The 26,427-nt window shown below is 40.9% G+C and overlaps 1 long non-coding RNA gene across 1 annotated transcript in view; it reads right to left on the bottom strand.

Moving 5' to 3' along the window:
- Positions 1-5,278: 5,278 nt before the first annotated feature.
- LOC109285168 (uncharacterized) overlaps positions 5,279-26,427 on the bottom strand; it is a 57,019-nt gene continuing 35,870 nt past the window's right edge. The window contains exon 3 of the long non-coding RNA XR_002092819.2: positions 5,279-5,583. This is a non-coding gene — a long non-coding RNA (uncharacterized LOC109285168). The remainder of the gene's footprint in view (positions 5,584-26,427) is intronic.

Below are 26,427 nucleotides of genomic sequence, written 5' to 3' on the forward strand. Positions count from 1 at the left end.
CAGTACTCCTCTTAAAACATACACCATCTATAACATAATTCTGTAGATATGAAAAACTTCCAGAATTAAGAGCCAGAAGATTAATTGTTAATGTAAGCTTCCACATATGCTATATAAAGGGAAAATAGTACAGTCATTAGTAAAGGAAAACTGGGCTTGGTAATGAAGATGCAAGACCAATAGAGGCTAAAAATGTAAGCAGAAACCTGACATTATGGGACAAGCTATAATGTCCTCCTCCCCTTTTCTGCCCCAACTTTTCCCAATAAATGTCTTAATTCCTGTCTTACAATTTCTCTGTTGTGCATAGCAGTTTAATAAAGTTATTGGAGGTTTAGTGAGATGGTTCTGCTCCGTACATGTCTTTTCACTGCACCTTATGAAGTGAGCTTGGGCTCATGAAAGATCATGATATATAATTTAATTAGTCTATAAAAGGTACAGAGTGTCTCCCTACCTTCCATGGGACACTCCAGACCAGGGGTGGGCAATTATTTTGGGAGGAGGGCCGCTCACTGAGTTTTGGCAAGCCAGGGCTGCATGGCAGGCAGCCAGGAGCAGATTCATATTAATTTTCAAAATTTTTTTATGGGCCCCACGGGCCGATAGAATGACCTGGTGGGCTGCATCTGGCCCATGGGCTGCATTTTGCTCATACCTGCTCCAGACTAAACTGACCCCTTTTGTGAAGGAAGTGTAGATTTCTACATTTAGGAAGAATTATTGAGTGTTGCAGTTTCTTACTGTAGAGGTAGAACCCAGATAGTTGTTCATTTCAATCAGACACTGTTTACAATCAATTTTGCAGCCGGCTAAAACACCAAAATAGTTTCCCCCCTTATTCAATTTGTTTTTATCTATTTTTTATTTTTATTTTTCACTTTTATGTAAAAAAAAACAAAAAAACCCAAAATTAAATCCCCCTAAACTGAAACCTTTCAGTTCCTCTCACTTCTATCAACTCTTTCTTTTTCCTTTTCTGCCCTTTTTGAATAGATGAATGACCAGAAGCCCAAGAATTTGTTGCAAAATTAAAAGCTTATATTAAATTATCATATTCATTCTGAAGAAAGGATTTTCTTTTTTTTTTTTACTTGAACAATATTTTGATGGGAAATTTCCAGTCACTTCTAATTATTTTACATATTCAAGCAAGCTTTACTAAGAATGACGGTGACATGGGTGGGGCCTCCGATTTCATGGCTGTATCATGACCAGGGCTGCCCTATTGAAGGTGGAACAAAGCAACCTCCTCCCGCCTCTGATTAGCTGAGGGGTAACAGAAGTCCCACCCCTCCCAGGCATTGATTGAAAGCCCTATCTGGAGCTTCCTGGTTTATTAATTTAAGTGATTATCACCCTCTTCAAGGGGTGGAGGGCAATAATTACTAATTAAACAAACAGCTTAAGTGTGGCAATTAAACCATTCTAATACCCAGCTGGAGTGTAAAGCAATGGAGACAACGAATTTTGAAAAATATCAACTGTAACTTTTGGTGGGCTTTTCCCCGCTCCCCCCTTCCCTTCTAGTAACAAAGAGATGGGAACTTTTTCCACCTCTCTCTCTAATCCCCTCCCCACCCCTGTTTAAGACGACAGGGAGCCTGCCTTTTTTTCCCTCTATCTTTGCTCCCTTCCCCTCCTCCTGCTCTTCTAGGAGACAGCTTTTTGCTCGCTCTTTGCCAGCGTTTCAAACATAGCCAGTTCCCTGCACATTTTGATGGGGACCTGGCTATTTTACAGGAGACTGCCAATTACATGCATTTCACAGAAATCATGATTACATGCATTTGGTAGGTCCCTACTCATGTATCATAACCCTCAACTCCAGTTAATATATTATAGGACAGATATTGATTCCAACTACGGAATTTTCATTTTATTCTGGCAACGAGAAGCTATGGAGCTGCATTAAGCAACCAGTGGCTGAATCCAAAGTCCACAGAAGGCAATATAAAAACTTTCATTGACTTCAGTGACCTTTAGTTCATGCACAACCTGAAAATTCACCTAAGCACTGGTAGCACATCTCAGGGAAAGACCTGTAACATTCCTCAGACAAAGTGGCAATAGGAAACAGTAGTCTTGAAGCTTGTCTGCTTTACACTGGAACAGCTGTTGGCAATCCCTAAGATTAGGATAGGGACAACAACACCCTCAAGGCTTGTGTTGTCCATAGTCTGTGAGGATGTTGGGATTTGGCCTTATATATAGAATATTCTACAGTGTTTTTAAATGACTTACTCCTGTAAAATTCTAATATTTTACTTTTATCTCTGAAAAAGTATTACAGATATAAAAAAACACTTTCAGTCTCATTAATAAAATTTAAGTCAGGCAATTCATAGTTTCAAAGCAGAGTTTAATAATGGACTCAGATATTGAGAGTTACATTATTAATGTGGGTTTTCTCCTTGTTAATTACCACACTTCCATCTAGGATACATAGCCACCTAGTGACTAATTTCAATTACATACAACATTTATGTGATGTACACTATTCATTATACTTCACCATCTCCATTTTATAAACATTCTGAAAAAGCTGCCAAGGATGCACCAACCAACCTGCAGTTGGTGGGCGTGACAAATAGATCCTTGATATGAACTAGATGAAGACTATATCCGTGATATTACTTAAACAGGAAGCAACCAAAGCATCATCCTGCCCTACCACCCAGCACACACAGTTAGAAGGACTCAACAATTCTTGATGTAAATCTCAACATGTTCACAAAGTAGGTAGGACAAAAACATTTGATTTGCATTTGTACTGCTGATGTCATTCTGTAAAAACTGTTAAAATATTGGGATTGGAAAATAATTCCAAATAAAATATAAACCATCACTCGAAACTTGAGCTGACACTTTGAAAAGAAAAAATAATTTTAAAAGCATGATTTTTTTTTTAAAGGTTGATGGGGACTTGGGAAAGATGTTAGAGAAGGCTGAATAATGAGCATTTTTAGATACTTTTGTAAATAGCTTACAAACAGCATTTGTAAATGCAAATAAATATTTGCTTGGGCAAAACTAGGTAATTATGCTTCTAGCTATACATAACTCTCAGAGTGTGCTATTCCCTTTAATTGGACTGCAGTTACAAGTTTGGTACTTGCATGGAATGTCTTAAATATTTGTGTATAGAAACTTTACCAAAATATTATGAAGAATATTATAATCATAACCAGGGGCATAACAAGCAGTGACTGCACCTTGGGAAATGGCAGCAGGGTGAGGGGCTAGCTCAGCTGCAGTGACTGCAGTGGCAGAAGAGGCTCAAGTACAGCAGCTAAGTGGGCATCTAGGGCTGGTGCCCTAGATGCCCACCACTAGTTATACTAGTGATCACAATCATAATCAAGAATAACATTGGAAAATTGAGCTATCCCCACCTGCTAATAATTCCTTGTAAAAATGTTCATCTTGCCTAGGACTCTACTTGCTACCAATTCCTTAATCACCGGTGAAGTGAGGACTTATCAAGCTGGGAAAACTGAGGTGCAAGCAGGTATTGGAGCTGGAGCTTGGCTAGGAAATATCCAAGGATCTTAACCTAAAGCAACACAATGGTAGCAACTCATGGAAGAGAGGGAAAGTCAAGTGTGTGTGTGGAGGAAGGGGGGGGGGGGGCGCGGGGAGGGAGAATGGCCCCGTCAATTCGTCTTTGTCTCTTGGCTCTCCAAAATTTTGACAGTTTGTCTACCATTAGGAATGATGCAATGAACTAGTTGTCTCATTACTTAAAACACCTTTGCTCCAAGACTATAGAAGAGCATGCATTTCTCATCAGTTCAGTTATGATTTCTAGTTTAAATTAAATGTTTGTTTTGTCAATTGATACCCAAAATGTATGCTTCCAAATTTAAAATGGGGGAAAGAAACTTTGTGATACTTAGTATAAATCTGAAATTCCTGGCTATTCTGTATATTTCAGAGTGCTATTTTGCTGTAGAATTACATAAAATGAGCTCTGCTGAGGGCAAAAACAAAACAAAAAAAACCCTATAGTAATCTAACATAGAACTAATTGTATTTGATACTTCACAGCTGTGCAAATTACATGCTAACAGCCATGGGTGTGGAAGCAGTGGTCGCGATGAATGAGTGTTCCCTGACGAAATGTACAAGAGATAATGCTTCTTGATGGTTTATCATATACAAGCAATGTTTTCCACTGTGCTTCTCCTGCAAAAGTGGTGTGAATCACTTGCAGGGCAGCTATCTGAATCAATATTAAGCTGACAACAATTGCAGGTATAGTTCCACATTACCACTGAACTACCACTGATAGTTTCAATAGCAAAAAAGAAGACTTTGTTATATTGTGCAAATGAGTCGATCAGAAAACCCAGAGAGTGTCGTACTATCTACAAGGGCTTTGCTTAGGTAAAGAAGAGAGTATGCATCTTCACACCGGGATCCACCTGTGTCTCTTACAAGTTAAAAAGATGCTTTAAAAGTGTTCCAAGTAAACTGACAGACAGGGGGAGTTCTTTACCTATCTAAACTAAGCTATAGGCTTCCTTAGACAATGATGTTCACCTGTGACAGTCACAGATAAATTTTAAGATATTTTTCTTTTCCCTAAAATGAATTCTATCAATGCCTCAATCTGGAAATTCTTTATTCACAACTATCTACTTTGAAGGCCCTCATTATTCAATAAAATCTAATTATCATACTAACTAGTATAATATAGTATATTTTTGTCACTGTGCTAAAGAGATGAGACAAAAAAAAAACCCTCCTGATTTTTTTTTTTTTTTCTCACAAGGGAATCCAGAACTGCAAGAGGAAATTAGGTTCACTAACCAAAATGTTCCACTAGAATATCATGTGTGTGGGAGGGGGGGATTCTTTGCGTTACATTTATCTACTATGTAAACTACATTTATATACTTCTGTTAACACTTGGTTATTTGAAATAAATCTGTCCCCCGTGATAATCAACAACCCTTTCCGTTCTCTACTACAGGAGGACAATTAAAGAAGTCAGACTCTAAATGCCTTCACTAGCCTCTGACAAACATTGCCATGGTGAAAAAGGAGAGCACCAAGGAGAAAACTAGAGTGCATTTTCCCTTTGAATGAGGCTGTGTGCCTCATAAATGGCAGAAAACCAACGAGCAGTTGGAGAAATATATTTTGAACACACAATTTCAGAGAGATTAAAAAGAAAAGAAGAAAAGTTTAAAATTAAAGTTTTTGGCTAATGCTGTTTTCAAGAACCCAGAGTTCAGAGGTATCAGGATGCCAGAATGTTAACAGATAAAACTGAAAGTTTCAAATCAGGACAAAGATTTATTAGTATCTACATTTGGACTAAAACAATACTACAGTTTCTGAATGTAGTTCCATAACCCTTTTCATTCTGAATGAAGACCACAGCATTGTGGCAATGAGTAATCCGTGGCTGGAAGTTCCACCTTTCAGATATGTTAAGCCAATGTTTCTGACCACTTATTATTAACGGTTGTTCTTCATAAGGACATTATGGTTTAATTCAGTTTCAAGTAATTATGTTCTGCTTTTGGAAATTCCTCCAGTTTCAGCAGTCACTTCCTGTTCTTAATTGTCTATCTGTGAATTACAACATAGATATTATTGTTTACCCTTGAGGGAACCATATTTAGTGACATGAACATGAAGTTTAAAACATTAAATATCTTGAGACACGTGATTCTGCATTACTAAAGCCAATGAGAATTGTGCTATTGATATCAGTGGGAACAATCAGACTGCGATATGCAATACAAAATATACTGATGAAACACATTTGAGCATGCGAGATTATTACTTTTAGAGAGTCACGTGGAATCAATCTTAGTTACACAGTTTTCTGTAAGTGGCGTAGCTTAGGCTGGTAGTGAATAGCACACACATCCATCCTTTGGTGGGGAGAGGGGAAGAGAGACAAATCTTACACCAGGTTCTGCCATTTTTAAACCAGTCTGTGTGTGCCAGACTTCTGTTCTGTTATGGGTATAGACTGGTTCTGTGGTGAAACTTTTGTTCTGTTACTGGTATAGAACAGTTTCCAATCACTTATACTGGTAAGTGTCATATTTCTACTGGCTTTTAAGTTGTCCCAAAGATCATAAGGATGATAATATTGATGAAGACAGAAACTGTCACAGCTGCAGACAAGGTTATTTTAATGTTTCGTGCATGGACATTACAATACCTAAAAAGCTAAGAAAGGAAGCGCCGAGTCTAGTCTGTGATTGTATATCACATCTCAATGAAAACCCAAGTGCTATGGGAAGTAATTTTAGTTATACTTTTAGATAACAAGGCATATTTTTCCACTTAGCAATTATAAACTAAGGGTTGCATGTGGTATCAATTTTCACTACTTATCTTGTCTTTATTTATTTATTTATTATTTGATGTGGGAAAACTGACCAATCTATTGATTGGAAAGATTGTAAAGGGTAGCACAGTGATGGCTAGGCTCTCCCATTAAATTTGAAGTATAGACTGAGTGTAGACGAAATGAGGGGCATCGCTTTAATGATGTTGGTGTTTGCATATGTCAGTGACATTTTGCGCAAGAATTCTAGCCGCTGTAGCAAATTGGTGGCGTAATGTGCCTTAAAATGACTTGGGGCGTAGCAAAGTAAAATGCCTAGGAGGAGTTTTAGTTTGCTGCCTTCCAGCTGTGGAGTGAAGCACCAGGCTCCATGAAGCTCAGGGGCTCTGCAGGAAGTCCATGCAGGCAGCCTGGCAGCAGCCTGGGAAAGGGGGCTCCACCAAGAAAAAAATAAAAGTGGTGAGCCTGAACTTTTTTTTTCCCCCCCTTTCCCTGGAGCCTGCCTGAGGTCCCAGTGCTTCCCTCCACAGTTTCAGTGCACCTGGCTCAGGTGGTCCTGGGGGGCCTGTGGGTGGGTGCCACCTGGGGGAGGGACCACTGCTGTCATAGAGGGAAGCACCAGCCCCCCACCCCCGTAGCCCAGGGACCACTCCACCCACCGGCAGCTCGCCCTCCCCTCCCCGCCACCGGAGAGCCAGTTAAGTTTGGGTGTGTGCATGACATGAGTGTTTAAAGGGCCCTAAATTGAAGTGGTGTTTTTAAAAACCCACCACTTCAATTTAGGGCCCCCACACACCCATAGACTACAAACTACAACCCACTAGCTGCATCTACATTAGACGTTTAACTGCTCTGTAGCATAGTTTACTATGCAGTAAGAATGTGCATCTACACATGCACATGCTTACCACACAGTAAACCTCACCAATAGCAAGTAAATCTGCTACCTACAAATGCAAGTAGCAAATTTAATTTCAATTAGTAGCAGTGCAGTAGCGCTCATGTAGATGCCTGACCAAGAGCAAATCAGCTCCTGGTCAGCCATCCACCAGGGGGTGAGAGATTGCTCCCTGTCCCCAGGAGCTGCCTGCTGCTGGGGTGGGCTCTTCCACCAGAGCCCGGGCAGGGACTATGTCCCTCTGCTCCGGTAGCAGGGAGCTCCAAGCCCCTGCTCCAAGATTGCGATCCTTATTTTCCAGCCCCTAGTCTGCCATTGCTCTTTACCAGGCCTCTCCACATGCAGGGATGTGGGAGCAGATTTGCAGTCTCAGGGCGGGTGCTGGTGATGCTTATCTCCCAGCACCAGTTCTGCAACCAAAAATCTGCTCCCACTTCTCTGCATGTGGAGACACCTGCCCAGGAGCATTTACTCATGAGTAGTTTACTCGCAAGTAAACTGATCCTGGATCAAATGCATGTGTAGATGTGCCCACTGTGTTGCAGAAAAGGTACTCTTTCTGATGACGTGGCTGATAAACTTCAGAATAACTTGTGGTCATTATATTTTATTTTGTTTTTCTCATAAGGCTAGGTAATCTACCTCAGCCAAATCAAACTTCAATGATATTCTAGTTCTGAAAAATTAAACTTTCTACAAAGCCATTTTCTGATTCACAATCAACTGCCATGAGGAATCTGCATTTCAAGTGATTTAGATTTGTTCATGCTGAAAAAGGCTTCTTGAAAAAGAAAAATATCTATTGACATTTACTCACATTCAGATAATATCTAATGCCACACTTGCTATGCCCTTGCTATCATGAATAAGAAATAACTATTCATACACATTTACATGATAGCTATGAGTGGTCCCCCAGAAGTTTCAAAGAAGCCAATGACTGAGCTACCATGAAGTATTAAATACCTTCCAAATCTTATAAGTGAGTGTCTTAATCTAGATAAGTAACATTCCAAATTTAGTGGGTCTAAACCTGAGAATTTATTTCAGTAGGCTCTGCATTTGAAAGAAAACTTATTAGAAACTAAGACATGTTATAAATAGCAAATTGGAAAATGAGTAAAAGATTTAGTAAGGTTTGTTCTGTTAACTACTTGTGCATCCTATGAAAAGCCCCTTAATCCTACTACACCACAGCATTATACATGCATAAATTATGCCAATGTTAACATTTCCTCACCCCACAAATTTCAAAATAAAGGCATTTTCTACATTACTTGCTTTTAAACACCTTTATTAATAAGCATCATGATCAGGGTCACTCAGCTTGCTGTTGTAAAAAAAACAAAGTTAAAATGTGGCTGAACCATTGTAACAACTAAAACTTTAGAATTTTTCCAGTCTTAAGTGTGCGGGCCGACTGGGGGTGAGCCGGGGCCCGTCTTTGCGCACACGGGCTGTGGCCAGCAGCCTGGGCGCACGGGGCCGGAGAAGACTGCGACGAGCTAGAATTGATTACGGACACGTAGTGGTTGATTAAAAGATTGTTTACTTACACCAAAAGATGGTAGTGGTGTAGGCTGGATAGCTTTCCAGGCACAGCTCCGCTTGAATCCCCATTGGAGGATTACGACAAGTCAGCTCTTTTCTCCGGAGTTGTCGAGGCTCCGTGGATTCAGTTCCCCCAGAGTTGTTGAAGCTCCGTGAGTTCGGTTCCCTCTGGAGTGGCTGAATCTCCGTGGGTTCGTACGGCACTAATCTTCTCCGGAGTTATTAAAGCTCCACGGGCTTGGTTCGGTTCCCTCTACCACGGAGTTGCTAAGGCTCTGAGGATCCGGCTTGGGTTTATAGGAAAGGGATACGTCTAGGATTGCGCTCGGCGATGGGGAGAGGCCAAAGGCTATTTAGACCTCTGTTGCCTGCTTAAGAGAGGTGCGTTGGGTCCGTAAGGGTCCGCATCGTTTAGAGATCTTCACACAACGCGAAGTCTCCTCCTCCTGGCGAGTTCTCTCTCTCTCCAGTTTTCCTCTCTCTCCGGCTTGGGCGGAAGCCACCCAAGCCTTTTATACGGCTAGCAAGCCAATAGCTAGCTGCCATGTGTGCCTTTATTCAGAATTGGCCAATAATGTGGCACAAATCTGAATACAAATGGCGGGAACTCCTTTGCACCGTGCATCTCCAAGATGCAAAAGAAATGCACCATGCAAAGAAGCTGCAAATTTGGCGGGAAATTCCCCGTTGCACCAGAGTTCTCTCCCACAGCAGAGAACTCCGCCATGCAAGGAAGCTGTAATTTTAGCGGGAACATAATTTAGTGTTGCCGAAGCACACACAAACAAAAACTCACAACTTTGGGTTGTGACATTAAGAAGCACACACTTTTGTGTGTGTGTTTGGTTTTTCATTCTAACCCAACCATTTATTCACTCTTTATAGCCAGTTTTACGGATATTTTTTTTAGTACCAATTACTTTCCCTTGCTCTCTGAACTAAAGCTAGGCCAAGACTATTCATACCAAGCTCTTGTTCATGGGTTTGTGGTCCTATGTGCTCCATATTTCTACTTCTTATGACAGGCTACAGGCAGGGCCATTGCAATATGGGGAATGCCAGTCACACTGCATTTGATCTCACAGATATATACTTGGTGGTGTACTCGAGGTGGCAATTCATTTCAACACATCAGTGCTTTTGGATATCTAATCCAGGTTGGGTATGTATGTAGCACATTGGCAACTTCTGTTTTGTTATCTGTAGTCCAAGTAGGTGTCACAGACCGTGTTACTCATGATGCCTTCTTCTGCAGCTAGAAAGGGTACACATCATGGCACTACACAAATGCATTTCCTTATGGAATTCTAGTTTGGTTGCCTTATGTCTTCATTCAGTATGGACTCTCCTGCAAGACTTCCAGTCTGCTGAGGTACTTTGGAATCATTTATAAGCACTTTCATTAGTCTAACTTCCATAAAACAAAGTTTTCCATTGAAAGCAGATAATTCACTTCCCCTGCCCTTTCCCCCCAAAACCTGAAGGTATATAAAATCAGTTTTCCATTAAAAAAAAAAAAAAAAATCTTCAAAAACATTTTAAATAGAAACATTTAAAATAGAAATCAGCTGGAAAAAAAAGAAGCTAAGAACAGACAGCTGTGTCCTTTTCTAAATCAATCTCCAAACTTCTGAGGTTGTCCTATCACTAATATTTTGTATTGGTATGAATCAGTAGGTAGATAATCATCTACAGAAGACATTGTATCTGTCTATTTAATCTCATGGCCCTGTTATATAAAAAGGTACGTGCTTTAGTCCTGGACTAGAAGTGTTAACAGAAATAGATAGCAAATTAATTGCCAAAGGAATTACACAGAGTTCAAACCAAATAATTCTCATCAATATTAGTGGATTCCTGTAGCTTGACTTTGATAATTTTCCACAATGACATGATGTACACCATTGTCAGTTCCACTTTTTCTATATAAATATTATAATCATGTTGCAGAAAAGATCTACAAGTTCTCTTATGATTTTACTTTATGTAGTGGTTCAACACACAGTTGTGCTGTATCCCAAAACATTTTACCACTAGATCATTATTTACTAATGGGCTTTAGGGTAGCAATAGAACAAAACCTCCAAGGCACCAAGATTAATATTTAATCCAGCATTTCTGGCCTTTAATAATTTATTAAAGCCATGCTGTTTTGCACTGTCCTGGAAATACTAAATTCCATTAATGATAACCATGATCCTCACTGGACTCAGATTTTAGCAACCAGCAAACACACAACTTCTAGAAATTAAACTAAAATAATGATCATCATAAGAATTAACAACACAGAGGAAAATGGTATTTTGAGTATTTGGCCATTTATAAAAAAAATCCCCATTATTTCTAGGAGAGGGCTGAAACCTAAGTTCCTTTTATCATCTATTACTCTTAGACTCTCTTGCTAATAAGAACATCAGAAAAAAAAAAAATAGACAGCTACCTTGGGGGACTGATGTTCTCCAGGGATAGGTAATAAGATAATGGAGCCTTTCTCCTCTAGGATGCCAGCTCAAATCTAGTTCAGCCGAGCCACTTGCTGTAATTGATGGCTCTTCAGTAGAATAAATTAATTGGTTTCACAGTCCATTTCCTAATGGTCACATTCACATACAATATTTGTTATTAATTTCAACATCATAGCAACAAATGCAGAACTAAATGTACTCAGTTCTAGATAAATACAGTTCATCCAGGTCAGGGTTGATGCAAAGAGCCTTCTACAACTATTTTCTTGCCATTCTTATTCTGCAAATAGAAGAATTCGGTTTGCAGTGTTCTCAGAGTGCCTTTTGCAAACACTTTCTCCATGAAGCTAAATAAAAGCAACAACTCTAACCAATATTTGGACCATGACTTCCCTTTCCACTTAAGCTTCAGATAGCTTGGAGTATGCTAACTTCCCACAGGCTTGGTATGGGACAAAAGGAAAACAGTACAGAAACTCTCTCTCTCTTCCCCAAGAAAAGGTGGAAAATCATCTCCTCTATGTTTTACTGAATAAGCAGAGGTCATACAAGCCAATTTCTCACTGCTACATAAGTAAAATCTTTCCTGAGATTTTAGTTTTGGAAAAATATTAACAAGCTTTATTTTCCAACAGGTGCACTCCCAATGATTTCAATGAATTTCAGGTGCCTGAGAACAGAGACCTCATTTTACCTTCTAGAAAGCAACTTGTTGTAACATTTTCCTCTGACAGTACTTCTGAAAAATACCAAATTCAGTTTTAATACTTCAAATAGTATTTAAAAGAAAACAGAGACTTATGCCATAATTAATGGTAAATCAGAACACTTGTATAACTAACAACTTGATTGTTTTTTCTTTTTTTTTTAACAAAGGAATATAGAAACCACAATAGAGGCATTTGTCTCTAATAAGGAAGAGTGACTAGTTCCTTGTCCTTATGTAGTGACGAGAGGCTTCAGCTTAGCACAACTATTGACATAGAAGTCATAGAAAATAGGCTTGAAAAGGATATCAGGAAGTCATCTAGTCCAACCCTCATCACCCCCACTTAAGACTGGAACCTTTCTTTTGAAATAGTCCTGGAAACAAATTTGTCTAATCTGCAATAAAATAAGTGATGGAAATTCCACCTCCTATCTAGGTGATCTGTCCGAGTATTGCCTTCATAGAAACTATGTTCATGACAGTCAAAGAGGGTATTATGGCTGTTCTTAAAGTTAAGCACTGAAGTTTTTCACTGGATCCTTAAAAATGAAATGAATATAGAAGATCCATAAAGGAATTATATCTCTGCTAGTAATTTCAGTAGATTTCAATGGCTGGGGGGAGGTGGGGCGGGGGACAAACAAAAAAAAAGCCCACCAACAAAAGAATACTGTGGAACATGTTGGCAATGGGGTACTTTTCTCTCTCTCTCTCTGATAAATGTCACAAGTAGGACTATTATACTGAAGGCAGCAGTATCCCATTTATCTTCCTCCTCCTCCCATTATGTTGCAGCAGCATCTATTACATTCAGATTGTATTCCATGGCCAAATATGCTTAGTCACCTTTTACTTTTTTTTTTTTTTGCATGTGTGTTTTTTGATATCAAAGGCTTGATCCAGTGCCCACTGAAGTAAATATAAAGGATCCCATTTATTTCAGTAATGCTGAAGACTGAGGCCTTTACATATAATCTTGCCAGTCACCTACTATTAAGATGTCTTTACAATCTCAACCTATCATTCTCCCAGGACAACTATAATTTCTATCTTATCTTTAGCATTTTCCTCTGTATGATAATCTTTTTCCTTATGAATAATTTTATTTTAAATTATTTTTTTGAATATTAATTATCATTTTTTCTAATGAAGATGCTCTTTTTTATTGCAAGATTTGCATTCTTCATATTAGGCGATGTGGAGACAGCCCCATCTTATTACCCCTAGCTCCACCAGTAAAAATGAAGTGGAGTAAGAAGAAACCACTCTCTCCATTTTTATTTCTTCTAACATTTTAGCAGTAGGAAAGGGGACACAGGAGTAAAATAAGATAGTAAAATAAAATAAGATGCTCAAGTGGAAAACTACATCAAAACACTTCTCTCACAAATTTTGTTTTCCAGTGGGGAGAGGGAGAGGATATTAACTAGAGTTGTAAGCTGAAGAGAGAGGGTAAAATCTGCTTTGTTAAAGAAGGAAAGCGAAGAAAAAAAAAGTTAAAATTTAATTGTTTTCCATTTTTAGAAACATTTTGAAAACCATTTCTGCAGGTCCTCCCCCAACAATTGGGCTCATTTCAAGTTAGACCTTTTTTTAATACTTTTTGAAAAGTTCATTTCTAAGAAACCTGTTTTGGAGAAAAAAATAAATGTAATTGAAAGCATTTCCACTAGTTCTAGTCTTCACGTTACATCGCCTAGGGATGGCAGCATTTGCCTGACCTGAGCACTTCTTACCAACTGTCAATTTTCCTTTAGCTTCTAGTTGCAGCAATCTAATGCCACTTTAGTTAAAGTGAAACTCATCCCTTCTGTATAGATCCTTGTTTTTCCAGAACCTAATAAACCTGTTTTCACAAAAAAAAGACTCACTACTTTTTTTTAAAAAAAATCTATCATTGTACACTATGTTAGTTGGCCCGACCCTGGGACTGAAACAAGTAGCATTTAGGAGAAACCTGCTCTAGAAGTGTTGGGGTAATCCTTTGTATATTCTAACTTCCCCGGCATCTTTGTTAGGCTTCTCAAGCACAAAGCTTGTGATCTGTGGAGGTATGTTAACAAGTCTGAGTTCTGTGCATTTGGCAAAGAGCTGAAGCCATAAAAACCTGCTTTTGCTTTCTGAAATGTTTTGTAAATAGTGGAGTTAAAATGTTACTGTAGCTGGGAAGATCTAGGAAAGCTATGAGGTGAAGGGCTCTTTTGTTATGTTTATTATTATTATTGTTTGGTGATATCCTTTATTGATCTAATTCTAGTCAAACCTCTCTCCCAACTAAATAGCCACTTACTAGATCTTCATCAATTAATGGCTCAAGACTTTCAATATTAGGCAAACAATTCCAAACATGTTTCCTTCTTATTGCTCAGTTTCCTGGCAAACGTAAAAAGTTCTGAAGTTAGTGAGGGGTTTGCAGCAACCGACTACATCCCAGAGAGTTGGCTTTTTAAGAAGAATGCAGACAAAACAATCCAAGGTGTTTAATAAATTAGAATTCACATGATACACAGTTCATAGAATCATAGAAGTAGGGTCAGAAGGGACCTTGCAGATCTTCAGGTCCAACCCCCTGCCTGGGCAGGAGGAAAACTGGGCTCAAATGACCTCAGCCAGGTAGGCATCAAGCCGCTTCTTAAAGACCCCCAGGGTAGGAGCCAGCACCACTTCCCTTGGAAGTTGGTTCCAGATCCTAGCCGCCCAAACTGTGAAGTAGTTCTTACGGATGTCTAATCTAAACCTACTCTCCAACAACTTGTGGCCGTTATTCCTTGTTATCCCAGGGGGCGCTAGGGGAAACAAGGTCTCCCCCAAACCCTTCTGGTCCCCCCTAGTGAGTTTATAGACAGTCACCAGGTCCCCCCTCAGCCTTGTCTTATGAAGGCTGAACAGGTTCAGGTCCCGTAACCTCTTGTTGTAGGGTCTGCCCTGCTGTCCCCGGATCATGCGGGTGGCCCTCCTCTGGAACCTCTCAATGTTGTCCACATCCCTCTTGAAGTGCAGCGCCCAGAACTGGACACAGTACTCCAGCTATGGCCTGACCAGTGTCACGTAGAGGGGGAGGATCGCCTCCTTGGACCTACTTGAGATGCACCTGTGGATGCATGATAAGGTCCGGTTAGCCCTGCCGACCGTGACCTCGCATTGTTGGCCCATGTTCATCTTGGAGTCAATGATGATTCCAAGATCCCTTTCTGCCTCTGTGCTCTCAAGAAGAGAGTTTCCTGTCTTATAAGTGTGCTGCTGGTTACTACTGCCCAAGTGCAGCACCCTGCACTTGTCCGTATTGAAACGCATTCTGTTTTTGTTAGCCCACCCCTGCAACCTATCCAGGTCTTTCTGCAGTCTCTCCCTCCCTGCTAATGTGCCCACCTCTCCCCATATTTTGGTATCATCAGCAAATTTCAACAGGTTGCTTTTCACCCCGTCATCCAAATTGCTGATAAAGAAATTGAACAGCGCGGGCCCAAGGACCGAGCCCTGGGGGACTATGCTGCCCACTTCCCCCCAGGTAGAATATATCCTGTCCACCACCACACTCTGAGTATGACCCTTCAGCCAATTCGCAATCCATCTGACCATGTAGGCATCGATGCCACAGTCACCTAGTTTTTTAATGAGGATGGGGTGGTCGACAGTGTCAAAGGCCTCGCTGAAGTCCAGAAAGACTACATCCACAGCGACACCTGCATCTAATGCTTTTGTGACCTGATCGTAAAAGGCAATCAGGTTGGTCTGACATGACCTGCCCCTAATGAAACCGTGTTGGTTGCCCTTGAGCGTCATCCCTGATGCCGGCCCGTTATATGTTATATACATTATCATTAACACAGGCCTGTGCAACTGGAAGTATGTGTGTTGGTGATATTTCAGTATGGCAAGTGATATTATAATGGTTACATGGTAAGCCATTTTAGCGGTTTTGGTGCTTTTCTACCAACTCCATGCATTCTCAAGGAAAAATTGTTACAAAAATGAAAAGATCACAACAAATTGCTTTAAAGCCTCTTCAAATACCGTTCCCAATATAGTTCATCTTTTTTCCTGCAACTTCTATGAAGCATAATTAGAATTAATGGTACAACAGATGATTTACAGATGCTCTTTTGGGGTGATATGTTAAAGTCCTGACTCCAGCTCTTTTAAATAATATTAGTTCCTAACTCATGCTAACAATATATGCACATGTGTATGCATGCACACATGTGAATACAAAATACCAAAATGTTTATCCTGATCCACTGCATAACAAATGTGTTAAATCCTTAAATCCTATTTCAACTAATGAGCAGGCTTCTCTGTGATTTTCAACCACAATCCTTTTGGAAAAGTTCTACAGAATTTGATAGACCCTAACCTTTCTATGGATCTGGTTAACCAATTTGTGTTGAGATGTGTGTTTCACTTCTACAGGTTGGTTTAAAAAGTGAGAAAGCGAGGCAATAACTAATGTTTTACATATGTTTTGTTTACTAAAAACATACAACAATTTATAAGGAACCTACTATATTTAGATGGAGAAGTTTCCTCCTGATTAAAATTGGGTGCATCTACATGTGCCCCTACGGTGCTGTTGTTACTACACCGTTATTTAGTACTTCCAAAAGGAAGTAATAAATGATGGTGCAGTAACAACCGATACTGCACTGTGCTGGCAGTAGCATCACAGGTAGTGCCTGCCATTGCTACAACACATGTACTTCATGAAGGAGAAGCAGTTAATAGATATATGTATGTGCAAATAGAAGGGAAGCTTTAGGAAAGAAAAATTCTTGGAGTCAAATAGGAAGCTATGCCCAGCCAGAAATGCTAGTATTAATTAAACTCACACCACACCAACAATAACAGCAATGATTAAAATTACAGTGTCTTTTCCCCTTACTTACAAAAACCTTTTAAAAACAAGCACTTGAGAAGCTTTCATGAGTAAAACTTCGGTAGCCATGAGGTGCATGTGCCAGGAGAAGTTTTAGTCATTTTGGTTTTTTTCTGCTATTTATATGCAGGAGAAAGTATGTTTGTAAAATGGTTGATTTATTATAATTGCCAGTAGGTCATTTTTCAGCACTTAACACACTTAATTCAAATACTATACAAAAGAAACTAATTATAAAAGCAAAATAGAAATGCTATAACAACCATGACCACTCCTCTCGCCCCTAATTGCACTATATATATAAAAAAAAAAAGTTTTAGAAGAACCTAAATGGCCAGTATTTTATATATTCTTCAAGATGGATATGCTTTCCACTGCTTAAAAACAAACAAACAAACAACAATTGAAAAAAAAACAAACAAAAAACCCTCTCTTTCTTCTCTCTTGGTTTTGAAATTGCTCACCTTTTTCCTTCTTGCAGATCAGACAAAAGACCTGTGTAACTGCTGCAGAAAGCTAGTATGATGGAATGAAGAATAAAGCTCCATTTCTCCTATATGAGTTTCATTTGAGGGTCTCTTTTTCTGTCTCTTATGAATAACCTAATGTTATGATGTTGGAGAAATATTATAGTAGTGATGGTCCAGGAAATGTGGGTGATATTTTTTATTGGACCAACTATTGCATGGCTGAGATATAACCACAAAATTTCTTGTCTAATCATATGACATTTTGAACAAGTTCTCTTGCTGATATATAGAACTGATAAAATGATTTTCTTACAGAAATATTATTTGACTTTAACACACAAAATTGAACATAATGAAAGGAAAATGGAGGACTAGGAGCTTTTTGCCATCTCAGAAACAGTAGAGAATCCCCCTAATGGATATCATAATTTTTATATTATTTAAAAAAAATGGCAAGTCAGTTTTCAAACTATCCAACCCAATATATTTCACAAAAATAATCTGTATGATTCTGAATTTAATAGTTGGGTGATATGGGCACAACTATTCACTTGAAATAATTTACAAAAAAAAAAAAAATAGTAATATGGTGTGGATAGCAAAAGTTTTATTGTGAAAGTATAATCTAAATATACAGTGGGTACATCTACATGACATGTTTACTGTGCAGTTGACTAATTACCTGTGCAGTAAATGTCTCAGTGTCTAAACATGCACCCCTATTAGACTGGAGTAAACCAATTTAGAAAATTAAAAAACTCTGCAGCAGCATATGTGCAGATGTTGTCCAGCTGGCTGGGGCATAAGGGTACTTCAGTGCGAGGGTTGCCTGTTGGCTAATCCTGCACTGAAACTCTCTTGTGCCCCAGGCAGCCCTGGGCTGCTAGGCTGACTCCTAGGGCTCCCTGCCAGCAGCCCCGGCTTTATGTGCTGTTCCCAAATTATTGCTCCAGAGTTAATTGCTCCTGGACATCTGTTCAAATGGTGTATGTGGGAGCAATTAACTGCAGAGCAATAAGCTCCATAGTTTATACAAGTGCCGTAATTGAAAGTGTAGATGTGCCCAGTTTCTCCTCCCAAGTGCTCAATGATTTGAGTGTCCTATTCTAAACACAAAACAATGGGATTCTACTCTAACAGGGACACCTTGATACTACCACAATAACAAAGCCATTGCAACCAGATTTTTGCTAAGTTTCTATCTATCCTAGATGGTTCTTAATTATAGTAGTTGAAGTTTCACATAGACCAAGTACAGATGTTCAAAAAGCCCAAGGCGGAATCAAAGTTACGTGACTGTAAGCTGCCTAGGTTACATTGGTAAAGGACAGTGTATACATTTACCCTTTGGAGGTGGGGGCGGGGGTGGGGAAAATGCAAGTTGCCTGCACTGGCCTTGGCCTCTAGATTGGGTGTGTTCCTGCATGCCTCCTAGTGTGCCCCACAGGCTCCCTAGGATGCCGGAGACTGCTGAAGCACCTAGGCCATACCTGATTAGCTGCCAGACATGGACAAGCATGACCCTACACTTCCCCCCGCACTAGTACTCCAGAACCCTGTAGCTACGGCATAAAAAAGCCTTGCGGCACCACTGGTGCCCATGGCCCAGGTACCTGCCAGCAGTGGCCAAGCTGCAGAGTTCTCAGGGTTGCCTTCATGCAGACCTAGTCTCAGTGTTCTTCTCCCACAACCCCAAACCACCAGAGGCATACCACCTGCACCAGCTCCTGCTCAAGAAGGGGGGGTTCCATGCTGGGGTCTGGGGAGCAGGGTGCTTGACTCTAGCCACTGAGATGGTGTGCAGGAGCTAATGTTGGCTCCATTGGACTGTACATGATCACAGGGGTCCCTGGCTGTGTGGAAGCCAAGGTTGGACTCCATAGAGCTGTGCCCAAGCACTAGGGTGATCATCTGTCCCTAATTGGGCAGGACAGTCCCAGAATGGGATCAGGTCCCAGTCCTAGGCTGCCTGACTCCAGGACATCATTTTGTGTCATCATGTAGTGATCTAGGTTTCCCTTTGCAGGCCAGCAGTGTTCCAACTTGAAAGGGGTTGTTTGGGGTTGCCAGCAGAACAACACAGGGAGCACCATGTGCATGCCTGCACATATCCATGTTACTGGGAAAGAGTGGGGAAGCATAGAGACCAGCTGTCTTTGAGTAAGTCTTTGGGGGGGCGGAGGGGGCATGGGGAGGCAGCTCAAGGACCCCATGGTGAGGGAGGGCGAGGAGCAGGGATTGGGGCTGGGGGCACTGCCCAACCAAGATGGTGGATTGGGTCCCCGGGCCAGGATGGGGAGAGGGACAGGGACAGAACCTCGAGTGGCTTTTCCAGGGGGCACAGGGGAAGGCAGCTCCCCATCACTGTGCATGCTCCCCTAGGGATGGGGGTATGTGGGGGCATTTGCCCCACAGATTTGTAAGCAGGGTGAGGGCAGATGTGGGCTGCCTGCTGCAGGCTTGAAGCTTCTTACCCTCCCCTGGGAGCTCTACACTGCCATGGTGATGTGCCCTGTGCCTGCCTGGCAGTACCCAGGGTGATGGTGGCATGGAATTGTGCCCCCACTACTGCCAGGTGGACTGGGGTCACACAGTGGGTGTGGGGCTTCCAGGGGAAAGGCAGCAGGGCAGGGAGCCTGCATTCACTCATCCCATTCAGCTCTGCTCTGGTCATGCCACTGGTGGGGAGAGGGGTGGGGAGCAGGAGACAGGCACCTGTGCCACCCTTACATTTTATAAGAGTGATCACCCTACCAAGCACAGGAGCATGGGAGTCCATGGCTGGGTGTGCAGGAGCCAGGGTCAGACTCCACTGAGTTGTGTCTGAGCATGGGGGTTCTCCTGGGCTCAGTGTCAGCTGTGTATGTACATCATGGGGTGCTTCATGACACAGAGTGCAGGGACATGGCCTGGAAACATGGGTGCCCAGGTCCCAGGACTCATGCAGGAGACACAGACACCTCCCTTCCCTTTCTCCTCCACTGCCTGCCTGTAGCTGACAGATGGCCAGACATAGGAGATGGGGCTGAGGAGAGGGTCTGTGCTGACTTGGCTCTGGGAGAGCTCAGGGACAAGCCTGCTAGGCACTCAGCTGGCGCAGCCATGCATGGGCCAAGTGATAGTGTGCCTCATTGTGAGGGGGAGGGCTGCAGGGGAGCTGCAAAGGATGCCAGAAGACAGTGATATATTGAACCAATAGGGGATCTAGCTGAGAAATTAAATTCCCCAATTGAACCAAAATCAATTAGATTTGATGGGTTAGAGCTAGACTGTTCTTGGCAGTGACAGCTGATAGAACAAGGAGCAATGGTCTCAAGTTGCGGCAAGGGAGGTTTAGGTTGGATATTAGGGAAAACTCTCTCATTAGGAGCATGAAGAAGCATTGGATCGGGTTACCTAGAGAGGTTGTGGAATCTTGATCTTCAGAGGTTTTTAAGATCCAGTTCGACAAAGCCCTTCCTGGAATGATCTAGTTGGGGATAGTCCTGCTTTTAGCAGGGGGTTAGACTAGATGACATCCTAAGGTCCCTTTGAGCCCTATTTTCCTATGATTCTATAACGAAGTGTAGACAAAATGAGGGGCATGTGTGAATGAAACTTTAAAGCAGGTTAGATGCTTTTGTACTGCTTTAATGGTGTTGATGTTTGCACATGTCAGCAGCTTATTGTACAGTAATTCCAGCTGCTGTAGCACATGTGGCAGCATAATGCGCCTTAAATGACTTGGGGCTCAGCAAACTAAAACTCCTCCAAGAAGTTTTAGTTTGCTGCCCTACAGCCGTAGAGTGAAACACAAGGCTCTGAGTAGTTCAGGGGCTCTGCAGGAAGCCCGTGCATGCAGCCTGGCAGCAGCTCAGAAAGGCAGGCTCCACCTGAGAAAAAAAAAATCTTTTTTTCCCCCTGGAGCCTGCCTGCCTGAGCTGCACAGGGGCCTGGTGCTTCCCTCTGCAGCTGCAGTGCCCCCCGGGACTTCCTGACCTAGGTGTCTGAGTGTGAGTGCTGCCTAGGGGGTGCCACCGCTGCCATGGAGGGAAACACCAGTCCCCCCCGCAGTCCAGGGACTGCTTCACCTGCTGGCAGCTCACCCTCCCCTCCCTGCCAGAGAGGCAGATAAGTGGGAATGTGCATGACACAGGGGGTTTAAAGAGCCCTAAATTGAAGCATTGTTTTTAAAAACCCACTTCTTCAATTTAGGGCCCATTTCATCTACGCACACCAGGCTCTGACATTTTTAGATCAGTCTATGAGCAAACTTCTGTGCAGTTATGGGTTTAAAATTTCTGATCACTTCAACAGTGTAATGTTTGTACCAGGCCATGATGTTATTTACTCAGTGTGAGAGGCCATTTCAGCAGCACTCTGGGAAAGGACACAAAGTCAGTCTTTCCCTACTGCCCATGGTAGTTAACTCCACATTAGATGCAAGAGACAGTTCTGTAAATACATGGCTTGATATGTAGTAAGCAGAAGTCTCACCTCTCCACTACTTTTAGTTGTGCTGTAAAATATACAACTATGTAATATCAGGGGGATATTTACAAAATGATAAATGAGAGAGATTAGACAAAATGTTTCCTTGCTGAAGTTTTCAAGATATTAGATATTCATGATAGGAAAGAGTTAGTCACATTTTCTGGCTGCTGGTATTAAAGTAAAAACAGCGTAGCATCATATTATTCAGAGCTAGAGCTACAAAAGAGTTGTTATAGGTTTCAAACCTGCAGTAAGTGACTCTGAGTTTTTTTCTTTCCCTGTTCTCCTTTTACTTGTGGGTGATCTAAACCTTATCAATTTCTTCCCCTTGAAGTTCAGAACAGTTTGGCTCTCAGGTGACTTGTTCTCTTTCAGTTTGTTGTTACCTCTCCTCCCCAGCCTGCTGGTCTTCAAACTTATTTCTGAATTCACTTATGAGCCTTCATTAAATATGAAAGAGAATTATGAAGGCAGAGAATTGCTGAAATAGAAACCTCTGCCAAAACCAACTCACCCCCCTCCCTCTACCAAACTCAAATGTCTGATATCTATAGCAACAGTTTTTTCTGCATTGATGAATTTTAATTTTTGTTGCTCAAGGGTAACACTTCTGGAACAGCATGAGTGGTCATTATACGACATACATATCAGAGTCGCTTTCTTTAAACTCAATGCCTGAATTAATAAGGTCCTCTTTCTGTACAGTGCTGCCATATTGGCAAATACTTTTTGACTGGGTAAAAACTAAAGTGCAAAAAAATGCTTTCCTAGCTGTCAAGTGTAGTCAAGATCAGAGAGTGGCACGCAGGTTTTGATACCTCACATTAGTATGAGCATTCCCTGGAGTTCTCCACATCACTTTCATAGGTCAAGTTTGTTGGAAGTCTTGACTCAGGGAAAAAAATAAATAAAATAAAGTATACTGGCTTAAAAATATATAGAGTTAGACCAGATCAACAGCATTTCAAGGGGTTGGGGGTGGGGTAAAGGAGTCTCTTTTTACAATGTCACTGAAAAGTTCTCTCTAAAACAATGCCCATCTTTCAACATTTCAAATAATCATTCAGAATGTTCATCTGCAACTATTTATCATGTACTTCAGTTGAACACTTTTTCCCTTCTGTTTGTTTGCATACTAAATTTTGCAAGTGGTGATCTGAAAAGAACAGGCTGAAGCTGAGAATGCTGAGATCTACTACGTGCTTAAGAGAGTGTTGTGTGTGTGTGGGGGGGGGGGGTTGTCCTAAACAAACAAACAAACAAAAAACCCAACTGAATACGAAGGTATACATACCCACTGAACTGGGCATGCACTTGAAAAGTGGCGGTTTTATTTTTCTTTCAGAAAAATGGATCTCTCTCAAGCAGTGACACAAGACTCCCTGTAGCTAAAAAATACATATTAACGTGGAAAGCAAAGCATTACTTTCAATTCTACAATGTGGGGGAAAAATCTCTGTCAAATACTGGTTTTGCACATCAATCCCCTAAACTTAAAAGAAAACAAACCAAAACAACTTGAGGTTCATGGCTCCAAGATGCTGCCTAGTTGCTTCATTCTACTGGAAATCCATGCAGCGGGGCAAACTGCTTGTGTATACACATTTATTTTTTCAAATGAAAAATAGCCTTTTAGGATAAATTATTATAGTTATTGGGAGCATAGATGGACTCTTGCTAAATTCTAGCTACATAAACAGAAGCGGACTACATGACTTTTTTATAGGTCGCTGCTGCCTCTAAATACAATAATTTTGGGGTGGGGGTTAACAACTGCTCTTAAGAAAAACTCAAAAGAAATAGGGGTTCTTAATACAACTGCATGGATGAAAGGAATAAAAATGGTAGAAGAATAATTATGTTGTGATTATGCAGATTGCACACTGTTTTGCTTGAACTATACTGGAGCTGGTATTTTCCCCTCCCACTAAAAATGAAGGATGCAAAAGCCTGACATTTTTTATGCCATAGAATTGAATTTGTTGCTCTGGCACCTGTCCTATCAAATAAATACAAGCTCTGGTTCCAAGATATTTAACTAAGAAAAATGAACACTCATTTTACTACAGCATAGCAATCTTGTCCCAGCTTATCAAGAGCCAACCTGGAACTGTACACAAGCTGCTGATACTTTTTTTCTTGTAAGTGATCAGTCAATACCTGATAAGATCACTTCAGCAGCAGGGAAAGTCTTCTGATATTAACTAGTTTGAGATTTTATCATTCTCGGGTAATTGTGCTGTAACCAGATGCAAGCAGTTAGCAACTGCAGCAGCCTAAAATGAGATTATAGAGCTGCATATGAAGCATTTGTTGGAGTGATTCATTCACCTTACTTTTACCTGGTGTGTTTTTTGATTCTGTCATAATGCCTACTGCCCACAAGACACAATCATTCTAGAAAGCTAATATATGCCTTCTTATCACTAGAAAATGTTGTGTTACAATTTGAAATTGACTCACAACTGGGTAGAGTCAAAGGAAATTAAAAAGCGTAGTGATAGCAATGTGACCTTAATAACACAGAAGCAAGACTCATGGCATACCTAGTCTGTTTCCAATTATTAGCAGAAGATACTATGTTTTTAAAGCCATTAGAGCTCCCAAGTTGTTTTCTTGATCATCCAATACAAAAACCCATAGCTTTATACAGCTTTAAGGAAGTCTAGCCTAGGTAGACAGGATAAAAGCTGTAAATTACATTATCTTAACATCATCCAAGATCTCTTTCTTTGGGCCTCTGCACATACCTGGTTAAGATTTGGTTAACAAGACGCTAATGAAGCGGATGCAAGAAACATGGGCTTTTTAATTAATCATGAGCATTTAGCCCACTGTTTAAATTGTGTATGCTATTATGGTGAGGTTTCTTAATGCTCACAGTGTAGACAGGGAACCCAACGCAGGATATAAAGTCACTTTCTTTTCCCCTGTTGGGTTACATTCATTCAAGATTCAGTCACATTTATGTTACTAGTCAGTCCTCATGTTATGCAGTAGAATTTGCCACTAGCAGATACAAATCAACTTGTAATAGAGTACTTCCAAAATGGACAGATCTTGCTCTACCTACAAAATAAACTTCTCTCACTGTATAATTCATTCTAATATAGAGACAAATTATTCTTAATTTAGATTACAGCCACACACTAAATATAAAGTCTTCACACAGAGAAAGTCTGCCTTGGAGAATGTTGGCAACAAAGTGGCTCCATAAACACATTCCTTCATTTCTACAAACAAGTTTTAAAGTACCCCTTGCTAATGCTTTATTCAGTGGTGCTCACATGTTTGGCCCTGTGGGCCAGATGAATAGCATAGGGCTAGTCTACAGGCCGGGTCAGGCCCTGGGATGCCCTTGTGTGCTAGGATCAGGCTCCAGGGCAATCCTGGCACCATCTCCATGAAGCCACAGCTGAATCCTGTCTGATATTGATCCTGATCCTGGCTGAATCTCCACCTGGCTAGGATGGGCTCCAGGGAATCTGCGATATTCAGTGGAGAAATCAGACTCTGGGGGCAGGGGCACACTGCCCCTGCCCAGCCTCTGTGCAATGGGATAAAGCCCTGAACTGCCCTGAAAACCCGGTCTAGCGTATAGATTTGTTGGGAGCCCAGCAGACTGGATTACATGGTGTCAGAGGCCATATCTGGCCTTTAGGCTGGGGGTAAAACACCACTGCTTTATGCCATATATTTAATGGGGAACCAAAGATATACTGTCTATTCCAGTATTATGTATAAAAACATGATGTTTAAATGGTAAACCACAAATATTGTCCTACCAAAAAATGTTAACCGTTGTGTTAGCCTTTTCTAGGAACATCAGTATAAAAATGTTGTTTCAGACAAAAAAAAAAAAAAAGTCTCCCATTTCCCCTTTCCAAGCTTCAGAAGTGATGTGAAAAAGAGACCCTTAAAGAAACGTAGACAGGGTTGGAGCTCTGCCAAGTCTTCAAGGGAAACAGTGCAAGAGGAAGGTCAGTCAAAGAGTCTGAAGAGAAAAGAATGACCTGTCCAAAGCAATGAGAGAGAGAAAAAATGAGAGCGAGTGTGTAAAGAGAATATAAATCATTTACACATACATATATTATATACATACACACACACCTCTACACCTATTTTAATATATATTATGTATTAATATTTGCCCCTATGAAAATAACTCCTCCATATCAGGTACCAAGCTTGTTGAAATAGGGCAAAATTGTCCCCATTGCCCTCACTATCCAGTAATAGACTGAATCGTAGGCAGCCTAGCCTAGTGGTTAGTGGCTAGTGGCTTTCCCAGCAGCCTATTAGACCACCCAGACAGTGGCCAGCTAGAGTCATTAATTGAATTAGGAATGCAAGTCAAAGCCCTAGGTAGGTGGGACCCCTTAGGCAACTGATGGAGGCTGGGCTGCCTTGTAGGGTCCCTGACATATTCTTTAGATGTTAAAAAGAAGAATTCTAAATCAAGCTGTTGGTCAGAGCTTTCACAAATACGTTACATACACATGGATTCTAGTGGCATAGCTAGCCATAGAGAATGCATCAGGCCTCTTCTGGTTATTGTCTAGACAAATTATAAAGAAAGCTATTTGGTTGTGTAAGGAGATATTTACTTTTTTAGCCAATGGAGTTTATGAAAGATTGTTTAAAGTGAAAGTGAGGAAGTAAACATGTAAAT

The sequence above is a fragment of the Alligator mississippiensis genome, chromosome 2, assembly GCF_030867095.1.
Source record: "Alligator mississippiensis isolate rAllMis1 chromosome 2, rAllMis1, whole genome shotgun sequence".
Classification (NCBI taxonomy): Eukaryota; Metazoa; Chordata; order Crocodylia; family Alligatoridae; genus Alligator; species Alligator mississippiensis.